This window comes from Arachis ipaensis, chromosome B05, assembly GCF_000816755.2.
Source record: "Arachis ipaensis cultivar K30076 chromosome B05, Araip1.1, whole genome shotgun sequence".
Taxonomy (NCBI): Eukaryota; Viridiplantae; Streptophyta; class Magnoliopsida; order Fabales; family Fabaceae; genus Arachis; species Arachis ipaensis.
Window position 1 is genome coordinate 98,566,806 of NC_029789.2, and position 12,127 is coordinate 98,578,932.

At 34.5% G+C, this 12,127-nt stretch overlaps 1 long non-coding RNA gene and 1 pseudogene across 1 annotated transcript; one reads left to right on the plus strand and one right to left on the minus strand.

Moving 5' to 3' along the window:
- LOC107640789 overlaps positions 1 to 12,127 on the plus strand; it is a 73,599-nt pseudogene that overhangs the window by 41,211 nt on the left and 20,261 nt on the right.
- On the minus strand, positions 3,228 to 7,349 carry LOC107643750. The gene is made up of 2 exons (XR_001621078.2): positions 6,558 to 7,349; positions 3,228 to 4,618 (listed from the first exon to the last, which is right to left on the minus strand). It is a non-coding gene; the product is annotated as an uncharacterized LOC107643750 (long non-coding RNA).

The following is a 12,127-nucleotide window of genomic DNA, read 5'->3' on the forward strand; positions in this document are numbered from 1 at the left end:
TTGATAAAACTTTTGAATGGCATAATATTGCGCTTAATAATAATGATGACAATAAATAAATAATACGTTACTAATCATTGTCAAAAGTGAATAACTTCAAATACTTGCTAAGTTAAATATGTTACAAAAATAAATAATTGATCCCCAACCTCTTCCTTTCCTCCAAAATTAAGTCGTAGCCCACAATACTCCTCCTATCTCATATATAGGCTAATTTATAGAAATGAGTCAATTTTGACTGACTAAAAGTGAAACAAGCATTCTTCTGTACAGTACCAGAGAAAATGAGTCAATTTTGCCAACTCTCTCCCCTTTTTATTTAGGTATGGTTTGTAAATTGACAATGAGGATGTGATGGATTGAAATCAATAACATCTCCACACAGCTCATGATAATTAGGAGAGATATCACTTGAACTGAATATGAAACCTTTTAAATGCCTATAGACTTGGAAAATGGAAGACGAACACAACGAAATTAAATTAGATAAAAGAAATTAAGAATGGGAAGGATGAAGCTGCCTTCAAACACAAAAAAAAAAACTTAAATTAAATTAGACAATTATGATATGTCAAATTCTGAAATTCCAAACAAAAATGAAAAAAGCTTAACCGAGTTTCATGATATGTCAAATTCCGAAATTTCAAACAAAAATGAAGTAGGATTAACTCAGCTTTATTGAACCACGATTTAGAGCATAAATTTAATGTGACTATATCTATTATCCTAAGAACAATAAATTACATATATGTATTATAGTAAATGCCTCAAAAAAATAGTACATCACTAACTAATAAAACAAAAGATAAGGTCGGCTCCCTTTCTTGAACCGTATTTCTTCAATATCACATCCTTCTTAATCAAATTTTCACTTACAATTGAAGTGACTAAAATAATTATTTAAGATACTTACAATATTTACAACAAATGTGTAAAAAAAAGCTAAAACAAATTTCTTCTAAATAATAAATTATAATATAAAAGTTTACTTTAACAGGTTAATCTCATGTACTTTGTTCTTGGTGATTTCGAGATCTAATACCTATATGCAAGCTTTAGCAAGAATAGTTTTGGTGGCCTGATGAAGGGTCTTTATGCCAATTCGAAATTTAGACAAAACAATTCCGTTGATAGCATAGTACGAACCAACAATCAATCTTCTCAATCAAAGTTTAATTCAAAGATGTCACAATCAACACAAAATAACCGGGAGTTTTAATTCCTGGGTCGTTCTCCCTAGGAATTGCAATTGAGTGATCAATTATTGGCTATGAAAAAATGAGGGCTGAGATTGCAAGTGGCAAGAAATATAAATAGCAAGAAATTAAATAAGCATGCAATAACTAAATATCAAAAGCAATCAAACTCAAGGCAATAAAGCAAAAGAAAGGAAAATTCAAGTACTAAGAAACCTCTTGGCAAGGATTGAGAGTTAAGGTTACTTATCCTAGCCATTGACCACAAACATATGATGATTATGAAGAGTTAATCCTACTTAGTCAACCCTAACATCAAGGATAAGTCAAATAGGCATAATTAATCTCAATCCATAAGTCCTAATCAACTCACTAATTAACATAGTGAAAGACTAGCGTCAATGGAAACCAATATAACTAACTACCCTAATATATCAATCAAGAATGGACGTCAATGACTCAAGTTCACCAAAGTCCTTAATTCCAAGCCAAGAGTATGGAAAAGACTACACTAAAACTAAGCCAAGCATTTTATCAAACACTTGGTGTACATAAAAATAAAAGCATATTAAATTGTAATAAAAATAAAAGGTAAAGCTACCAAATGTAAGAATATAATAATAGCAACTCAATTAAATAACAATAAACATAAAAACATCAAATTGTATTAATTGAAATTAAAATTAACAAGAATGTTCATAAAACGAAAATGACAAAAATGAGAAATTAACAAGAGCTAAGAGAATAAGGACAATTAAACAAGGAGAAGTAAATGAAACTACACTAGAACAAGAATTAAAGAGAGAAATTGAAGAAAAAATAATTAAGAAACCCTAATTTCTAGAGAGAAGGAAGAGCTTCTCTCTCTAGAAATGACCTATAACATGATACTAAACTAAACCTAATTGCCCCCTTCATCCTCTTCACTTTGGTCTGAAATAGCTTCAGAAATGAGTTGGATTGGGCTCTGGAAGCCCAAAAATTGCTACCAGCGAGTTGCAATTAATGAGGTCACGTGCCAGGACTTGTGCGTATGTATAGTTGTGTGCGTACGCACACTTGCTATTTTCTTGTGTATATGCACACCCAAACTCCATGTCCACTATGACAAATTGTATATCATTTTGAAGCCCCGGATGTTAGCTTTCCAATGCCACTGGAACCGCCTCATTTGGACCTCTGTCGCTCAAGTTATGATCAATTCAGTATAGAGAGGTCAGGATTGGTAACTTTTCAAATCCTTCGTTTCTTGAATTCTTCCACTTTTCATGCTTTCCTTCCTCACTTCTTCAATCCATATTTTCCTCCAAAACCTTAAATCACTCAACAAATACATCAAGGCATCAAATGGAATTAAAGTGAATAAAATTTAATAATTTTAAGGTCTAAAAAGCATGTTTTTACTTTTAAGCACAATTTAAGAAGAAATCATAAAACTATGCTATTTCAATGAATAAATACAAGAAAAGTCAATGAAATTCACCAAATTAGAACAAATAAATACCAGGAAATGTGGATTCAACACATCCCCACACTTAAATAATAGCATGTCCTCATGCTATCCAAAGAAAGACAAGAAGGGGAATCAACCATTATTCGATGTAACTATCTATATGCAATCTATCTATATGTATGTAACTATTCTACCTTATACTATCTACCTATATGCATTTGCTTAGTCCAAGTAAATCAATTTCCAAGAAAGCATCTATATTGAATAAGGGCTAAGGCAATCATATCCAAATCACATTTTCAATTGAATTGAGTCATATAAAACAATTTAACAAACTTGCAAGATAACAATGATCAAAGGTGGAAATATGGAATTGAGTAATTTAACCCTCACCGGATGTGTATATACATTCTAGTTGCTCAACTGTTTAGGGTCAATCCACTCAATTCTCCTCTAATCATGCTTTCTAAAGTTTGTTCTTCGTCTAACCAATCAACAAGAATTTAATGTACACATGCAAAAATCATAAGGTCTTTTCAAGGTTGTAATGGGACTAAGAGTAAAGGTAAAGATATATACATGGCTAAGTGAGGTTGCATTTGAATCTTTGATTAACCTAAGTTCTCACCTAATACATACATACCCTATACAATTTTAATATCAAACTTAGCTACCTAAAATCTCACTTTTACATATACACACACTCATTCGTTTTAATTTAATTCATCACATATGCATTGATTCTTATTGAATTTCTCATAGGAGTAATTTTGTCCCTTTTTCATTATTTCTTTTCTTTTTTTTATTTTCTCTTCTTTTTTTTAACATAATATATACACCAACTCATCAATGCATATGATTTCAATAATATTACATGAGCAAGTACCCAAATTTTCAATATTTCTCACTAAGCTTAAAACACATTTTCATCAACCAAAGTTCTCCCATTTCCCCACACTTAAACATCACACACTCTCACTAACTTAAGCTATCCAAAGATTCAAGTAAAGGACATTTAATTATTTTTTCGCTTAAGGTTAATGATGTGGCAAAATAAAGAACAAAAAGGAGCATTCATAGGCTCAAAGTGGCAAACAAAGGTAAATAAAATGGTAGGCTATTTGGGTTAAGTGAGCTATAAAGAAGTGATGGCCTCAATCACATAAATGCATAAATATACACTAAACAATGGATATATAGAATTAAATAAACTAAAGATTGCAATCATAGAGAAGAGCAACACACAAGGATGAAATAAGTGGTCAAATAATGTAACCACACAATAAGGCTCAAAAACTCACAAGTTGTATGTTCTTTAACTCAACACAATGTATGAATCATGCAAGTTTCAATGAAAATTTTGAACTCAATTCAATTTGAATTTCAATGCCCTATATAAAAAGTAAGTTTCTTGGAAATTTCATTAATTGACTAACATTTATTCTATATATGTATATAATGTGATTGGATGAAAAAGGTCAAAAATCCTAAGTTTAATTCCTAATTCAATCAAACCAAAATAGCAAGTGTATAGGAAATCAACTTAGCGCAATCATCACATCATCCAAATCACAATCATAACTAAAAACTAAAAAGCATATGTAAAAGCCAAAATTAAAAGAAAATATAAAAATATGCATCACTACAATATAATACTAGGTTATGTACAAGCAAAACTAAAATGTGCAATAAACTAAGAAAGTGAAATAAACTAAGTAAAAAGGTTTTCAAAAAGATAAAATATATACAAAACAACAAAAAACATAAAAAGAAACTAAACTAAAAGTGTTCGGAAATGAAATTTTTCACTAGAAATGTGCTAGTGAAGTTGGACAACCTCCCCACACTTAAAATGTAGCACCGTCCTCGGTGCTCACGATCAGGCAGAGTGGAAAGAGTTGTCACTATGTCACCTCCACCTTCAGCTGGTGGGTCAGGCGATAGAGTGGCTGCAAGAGTGATGGTGGTGCTGAGAAGCAGAAAACTGAGTCACAAAATCGCATATATATGAAGTGAACAACTAATATAAACTTGAATGGAAGTATGCATGAGATTCAAGTTAAAAGTAAACAGAAGTAACTTCCAATCAATTCAAAAGTAAAGAGAAGAAAGGAGCATTGTTGTTATGCACGAAGAAAAAGAAAATAGTTAAGAGTTAAGTGAAGAAAAAAAGAAAATGGTTAGTTAAAAAGGAAAGTTAAAAGTTATGTTAGGAAAAAGAAAGAGTTAGTTGAAAAAAGAAAGAAAAGTTAAAAGTTATATGAAGAAAAAGAAAAAGTTAGGTGAAAAAGAAAAGAAAGGTCAAGAGTTATGTGAAGACAAACAAAGAGTTAGTTGAAAACAAAAAAGAAAAGCAAAAGTTATGTGCATAGCAAGAACGTCCCTTAATTCTGAAAATTCCAACAATTTCCAAAACAAGCAAGTTCATGTTCAACTTCGCAATAAGTCAAAATGCCAAAACAAGTAATGCACATGTATGTGTAGAGCACATAATCAAATGAATATTAATTACCATCATTTGGCGTAAGTTAAAACAATTTGGTGTTGGCAAAGTTAAAAACATTGAGAAACAAGTTAACTAAGGAACATTCAAAAACCAAATTCCAATGAGGCATGAAAGTCACAAGTTGAAACAAGAATTGAAAATCTCATGATCCATGTGACTTAATGTACGTTAGGCATGAATAAAATGAATCAAATCAGCCACTTAGATTTAAAACCTTCAAACTTGTGAGTTTATGCAAAAGAGGCTCTAATTTTCAAAAGAACTTCAAGTTTATGGTCAATTTGAAACTCAATTAAGGCATATTCAATGCTCAAGAAGAACGCACAATTTAAAACAAGCAAAAAAGTTAAAGAATTGACCAAAACTTGTAAGAAAGCTCTTGAAGAAATTTCCAAAACCATTTAGCAAACAAGATTCTTTTTGACACAGAAATCCGTCAAATAGAATCTTGTGCACCAAATAAAATAATGTCATTTAATGAAACAAGGTTAGGAAAAATCCTGCAGCATTTCAGTAGTAAATTGGTCTATTTCCCTATTTCAATGAATCAATTCAGATTTCTGATGAATGCATTAACACTTAAATTCACAAAAATCATTTATGGCTTCATAGGAAATCAGAAAGTGAGCCAAAATACAGCAAGAGCAAAAAAATACAGCACCAAAATACTGAACTATTTAACAAGCAGGCAAGCTGAATTCAAACACTCAAGTGCGAAATTGAAAGAAAACGTCAGCAGTAATCAATCTTGAAGCAAGAACAAAATGGAAAATTGAAATGGAGCAATTGACAATTTAATTCAAATTCAAGAAAAGCAGCATCACTACAACAGCCATGAACCAGTCAATAAGCAAGCAATCTGAATTCAAACACTTAACATAAATGAATCTAATGACTAGGTTCAAATCGGAACAAAAATACAGCAGTAGTGACAACTTAGACTCAGAAATTACTCAAAGTTATTATTACTGCACAAACAGTTCAGAATTTGTTCACTCCTACAAGAATAAGGCAGTAATACAAATATGCAGCAGCATCAAACAAGCCAGTTTAGCACAAAAGTAAATCAATGAAACAGCAACATAGCATCAGTAATAATTTAAGCCTAACCAACATCATCAAGCAGCATTATTTCTTTGAACAATGAACTAAAGTAATGGCCTAAACCACAACACCAAAAAAGCACAATAAACAAGTTCATCCAGGGCAACATTCAGAGGAAAGACAAATTCATTCCGAACAGCAGGAGTAAACAAAATAAAATCTTCATCCACTAACCAATCCAGATTCTCTAACCACCTAATTTAACTAAACTAAACTAATTGAACTAAACAAGCCAAACAGAATGAGCTAAACCAGATTAATCAAACAGAAATAAAATGAAAATGAGAAGAAAGGGAACCTGGGAAGTAGGGGATTGGAACAGAGGAAGGGAAGGGAAAGAATGATGATGCTGAGAGAGTGGCTGGAGTATCCTGGCCGGGGCAGAAGTGGCGGTGACCGGTGCTGTGAAACAGGGGTAGTGGTGGGAAGGCGGCAAAATGGAAGTAGGGGTTTTGCCCTGTTCTTGCTGTTCGAAGGTAATAGGAAGGGGAAATAGAGCAAGGGGGTTGGAGCTTGTGTGTGGAGGGGGTGGTTTGCAAAAGTTCAGTGGACCCGAGCGGCGCTAGGGTTCAGACAGGGGGAAGGGAGGTGCGGTGGAAGCTGGGCAGCGGTGATGGCATATCGTGGAGGTGAGGCTGACAGAAAGGGTAGAGGAAGAGGGAGAAGAAGGGGAAGGAAAAGGGGTGGTGGCCGGCGGCGGTAGTTGTCGCGGTGAAGGTGAGAAGAGGGAGTGGAACGCGGTGGCTTAGACTGGAGGCTGAGACAGGGAAGGTGCTGACGTGCGCTGGGAAGGAGAAGAGAAGGAGAAGGAAAGAGAAGAGTAGGGAAGAAAGGTGGAAAGGATTGCGGTGACTAGGGCAGTCGTCGGCGGTTGTGGGTGAAGGGAGGAGGCTGGCTTGTGATGGTGGTTCGGCATTTGGAAGGGGAGAAGGAAGGTGAAGCTGTGAACGTTGGGGAAGGAGAAGAAGGGTATTGAGGAGTCACAGGAAGCGTCACGCGTAGGCGTGACTTGCGAAAACGGATATCTACGCGTCAATCAAGCCTGCGCATGATGGGATGAAACTGGAAGGTCACGCGTGACAGGCATGCTCGAAAAGAAATATGCACACGCAGTCGGGTGTGCGTGTGCTTTGGACAGAGGGCTGATATGAAAGTGTGCGTGTGTATAGGGAGCGAATTTTTTTTAACAGAAATTCACCAACATTCCAAAATGTATATAAACAAGAAATTAACAAAAATATGAAACTATTTATATTAACTTTAAAATTAATCCAAAATTTTATTTTCCAAATCAAAATCATTGGACTATTCAAAGCAATTGTAATATGCACAAGCAAAAATCTACCAAAATTATTCTAACCATCCAAAAACTAATTGAAAAATCAAAACATGCAATTCAAGTAAAAAAGACAAGTTTAAACAAGATTACTAATTATTCAAATATCTATTTTAAAACAAAAATCTATTAAGGCAAGCTAACAATCAAGAAACATATTTAAAAGAATGAAATAAAAGAAGGAAGTTGGAAAGTTTTACCATGGTGGAGTGTCTCCCACCAAACACTTTTATTTATTGTCTTTAAGTTAGACAATTGGGAGAGCCCTTGTTATGATGGCTTATGCTTGAATTTTCCACCAATGATTGAATTTTCAATGTCCTTCGGGATCCCAAACCTAACTATTAACAAAGACTCAAGATAACAAAAAAAGCAAGCTATTTACATATTAACATATTCACAATAGCCAATAACATAACACCATTGCAATTCCCTGACAACGGCGCCAAAAACTTGATGAAGAGGATTTATGCCAATTCGGAATTCAGACAAAACAATTCCGTTGATAGCATAGTCCGAACCGACAATCGATCTTCTCAATCAAAGTTTAATTTAAAGATGTCACAATCAGCACGAAATAACCGGGAGTTTTAATTCTCGGATCGTTCCCCCTAAAAATTGCAATTGAGTGATCAACTATTGGCTATGAGAAAATGGGGGTTGAGATTGCAAGAGGTAAGAAATGTAAATAGCAAGAAATTAAATAAGCATGCAATAACTAAATATCAAAAGTAATCAAACTCAAGGCAATAAAGCAAAAGAAAGGAAAATTCAAGTGCTAAGAAACCTCTTAGCAAGGATTGAGAGTTAAGGTTACCTATCCTAGCCATTAATCACAAACATATGATGATTATGAAGAGTTAATCCTACTTAGTTAACCCTAGCATCGAGGATAAATCAAATAGGCATAATTAATCTCAATCCATAAGTCCTAGTCATCTCACTAATTAACTTAATGAAAGACTAGTGTCAATGGAAACTAAATTAACTAACTACCCTAATATATTAATCAAGAATGGACATCAATGACTCAAGGTCACCAAAGTTCTCAATTCCAAGTCAAGAGTGTAGAAAAGACTACACTAAAACTAAGCCAAGCATTTTATCAAACACTTGGTATGCATGAAAATAAAAACATATTAAATTGCAATAAAAATAAAAGGTAAAGCTACCAAATGCAAGAATATAATAATAGCAACTCAATTAAATAACAATAAACATAAAAACATCAAATTGCATTAATTGAAATAAAAATTAACAAGAGTGTTCATAAAACTAAAATGACAAAAATAGAAAATTAACAAGAAGAGCTAAGAGAAAAAGGGCAATTAAACAAGAAAAAGTAAATAAAACTACACTAGAACAAGAATTAAAGAGAAAAATTGAAGACAAAATAACTAAGAAATCCTAATTTCTAGAGAGAATGGGGAGCTTCTCTCTCTAGAAATGACCTATAACATGATACTAAGCTAAACCTAATTGCCCCTCTTCATCCCTCTTCACTTTGGCTTGAAATAGCTTCAGAAATGAGTTGGATTGGGCTTTGAAAATCCAAAAATCGCTGCCAGCGAGTTGCAATTAATGAAGTCATGTGCCAGGACTTATGCGTACGCACAGGTGTGTGCATACGCACAGGTGTGTTCATACGCACACTTGCTGATTTTCTTCTTGTGCGTACGCACACCCAAACTCCATGTCCACTATCGCAAATTATATATCATTTTGAATCTCCGGATGTTAGCTTTCCAATGCCATTGTAATAGCCTCATTTGGACCTCTTTAACTCAAGTTATGATCAATTTAGTACAGAGAGGTCAGGATTGGCAGCTTTCCAAATCTTTCATTTCTTGAATTCTTCCACTTTGCATGCTTTCCTTCCTCACTTCAATCCATATTTTCCTTCAAAACCTTAAATCACTCAACAAATACATCAAGGCATCAAATGGAATTAAAGTGAATAAAGTTTAGCAATTTTAGGATCTAAAAAGTATGTTTTTACTTTTAAGCACAATTTAGGAAGAAATCATGAAACTATGCTATTTCAATGAATAAATGCAAGAAAGTCAATGAAATCCACCCAATTAGAATAAATAAATACCATGAAATATGGATTTATCATGGCCTCTCAAATTATTTTATTCCAGCAAGCCAATTACCGAATTTGGCGTGGAACTAAATATAAAATTGTGAAAGAACAATTAATCTAAAAGATACAAATTAAACAAGAGGGTGGTCTATCTCAATCTATATAGACCTATAGCTCAAAAATTGTATTCATGGCAGCAAGTTTGATCCATTAATAAAAAATTACCCGGAAGGAGTCAATAAAATGCAATTTATGGTTTGAACAGAGGGAGAAAGCAAAACAAGTCCAGACAATATCCAAAATAAGTACATAGAATAATTTGAAGGATGAAAACCTAAAATAATGTCACCGTTGAATTTGTGTCCCTGGCTCAAGAGGGAGAAAGAGATTGCTGCCGGCAGTGATTATGGATGCGGTGGCCACGGTGAGACGCGACGGCGCTGTTGGAGAAGCCAGACGTGGGCGGTGCGAACAGGGGTCACGTGTGGACGTGAGAGACGGTGATGGAGACACGGCGATGCTGGTGGATCGGAGGAGGCGGACACAGGGGTCACGGAGGCTCAAGACATGAGGGACGGTGGTGAGATGCGGCGGCGCTGGTGTTGGAGGCGGAAACAGGGGCGGTGGAATTGGGGTCACGGAGGCTAAGGACGGGATAGATGATGGGTGGAAAAATGCCGGTTAAGAATTTCCAAAAATTATTTTCTAAAATGGCGTTGCAAGCACAGTTTTAATCGACGAAATTTCCACTATCAATTTAGAAATGTGTCACAATTAAAATTAAATAACCGGGAGTAGAATCACGGGTCGTTTCCCAAAGAGTTGACACAATGATGTTAATTATTGGTCAGAAATTTTTTGAATATTTTTTTGAAGTTTGAAAACAGAAAAATAAATGGCAAGGAATTTAAGCACTGAATAATAACAAGGGGTGTTATGTATTTAATAAAAAGGTCTTGACTAGAAGTGAAAATTAGAGTTCCTATCCTTGTTGATTTTTTCCAAGTATAATGGTAAAAGTTTATTGCTTCCACTTAGTTATCCTCTTGCAGTTGCAGGAAAATCAAGTGGGTTGCACTAACTCTGATTCACAAGTCCTAGTCACTTCCTATGGAAGGATTAGAGTTAGTGAAATATGAGTTAGCCAGCAATTCCCAATTACAATTGATACTTGAGTATTCCAACTCAAGGGCTTCTAATTAATCAACTCCAAAGCCAAGTTGGAATATCTACTCCATTAACATGAATGCCATTTTCACAAACATGTCAAAGGAGTAAATAAAAGACATGGTGATTATAATAAATTGATAACATCAAAATTGGCACGAACAATAATTAAAACGAATCAAACAAACAATAGAAAAAAATAAATATAAAAATACTTCACTGCATTAATAGAACTCAAAAATAACAATATCCATATATGAAGACAAAGCAATTAAATGGAATAGAGTGATTGAGTTATTAGAAAAACAAACTAAAGAGATGATGACTTCAATAGAAGGTAATAACAGCTCTCTCAATATCCAATCCAAAGCAAAACTAAGAAATCTAAGAACCCTAGGAGAAGTAGTGTTTCTCTCTCTAGAATTCAAAAACTAAACTAAAAACTAAAGTGAAAATGAAAGTATCTTCAGTCTTAGCTATACCCCTGCCTCTAGTTTGCGTTTTTGGGCTTCAAACTGGGTCCAAATCAGCTCAGAAATCGCCCCCAGCAAGTTCTGATAAGTGCAGCACGTGACGCTCTGTCACGCGTACGCGTCAGCCACGCGTACGCGTCGGCCACACGTACGCGTCGCTGGACTTCTGCGCTTGTCACGTGTACGCTTTGCTGTAAAATGCGCCAATTCATGCGCACACGTTGGCCATGCGTGAGCGTCGCTTCTCGCTTCTAATCTCTCTGGTTTCTTGTGTTCCTTCCACTTTAACATGCTTTCTCTTCATCCTTTAAGCCATTCATGCCCTGTAAACTTGAAAACACTTCACAAATACACCACGGCATCGAATGGTAATAAAGGAGAACTAAAAATTAACAATTTAAAGGCCTACGAAACAAGTTTTCAATCATATCACAAAATTAGGAAGGGAATGAAAAACATGCAATTTTAAGGAATAAGTGTGAGATTAGTTGACACAAACCCACTCAATTCAGTCTAAAATATATCATAAAATAGTGGTGCATCAATAGACGATGATGGAGATGGAGATAGACGAAGGATTTATAGATAGAAGGGATGCGGCGTTGTTGGTGAGAGGTCGTGAACGGCGGTGGGGGGAGAGCAGCTGGCAAAGGTTCAGATCTGAGGGTTGAGAGTGAAGTGTTCTGAGTTAGAAGAAATTTACTTTTTATTGTTTTGGGAAGGAAAACGTGAGAGTATAGAGAAGAGTTTTTTTTTTTGTATTAAGTTTTTTAAAATATAACATTTAAAAATGATTAATCATATGT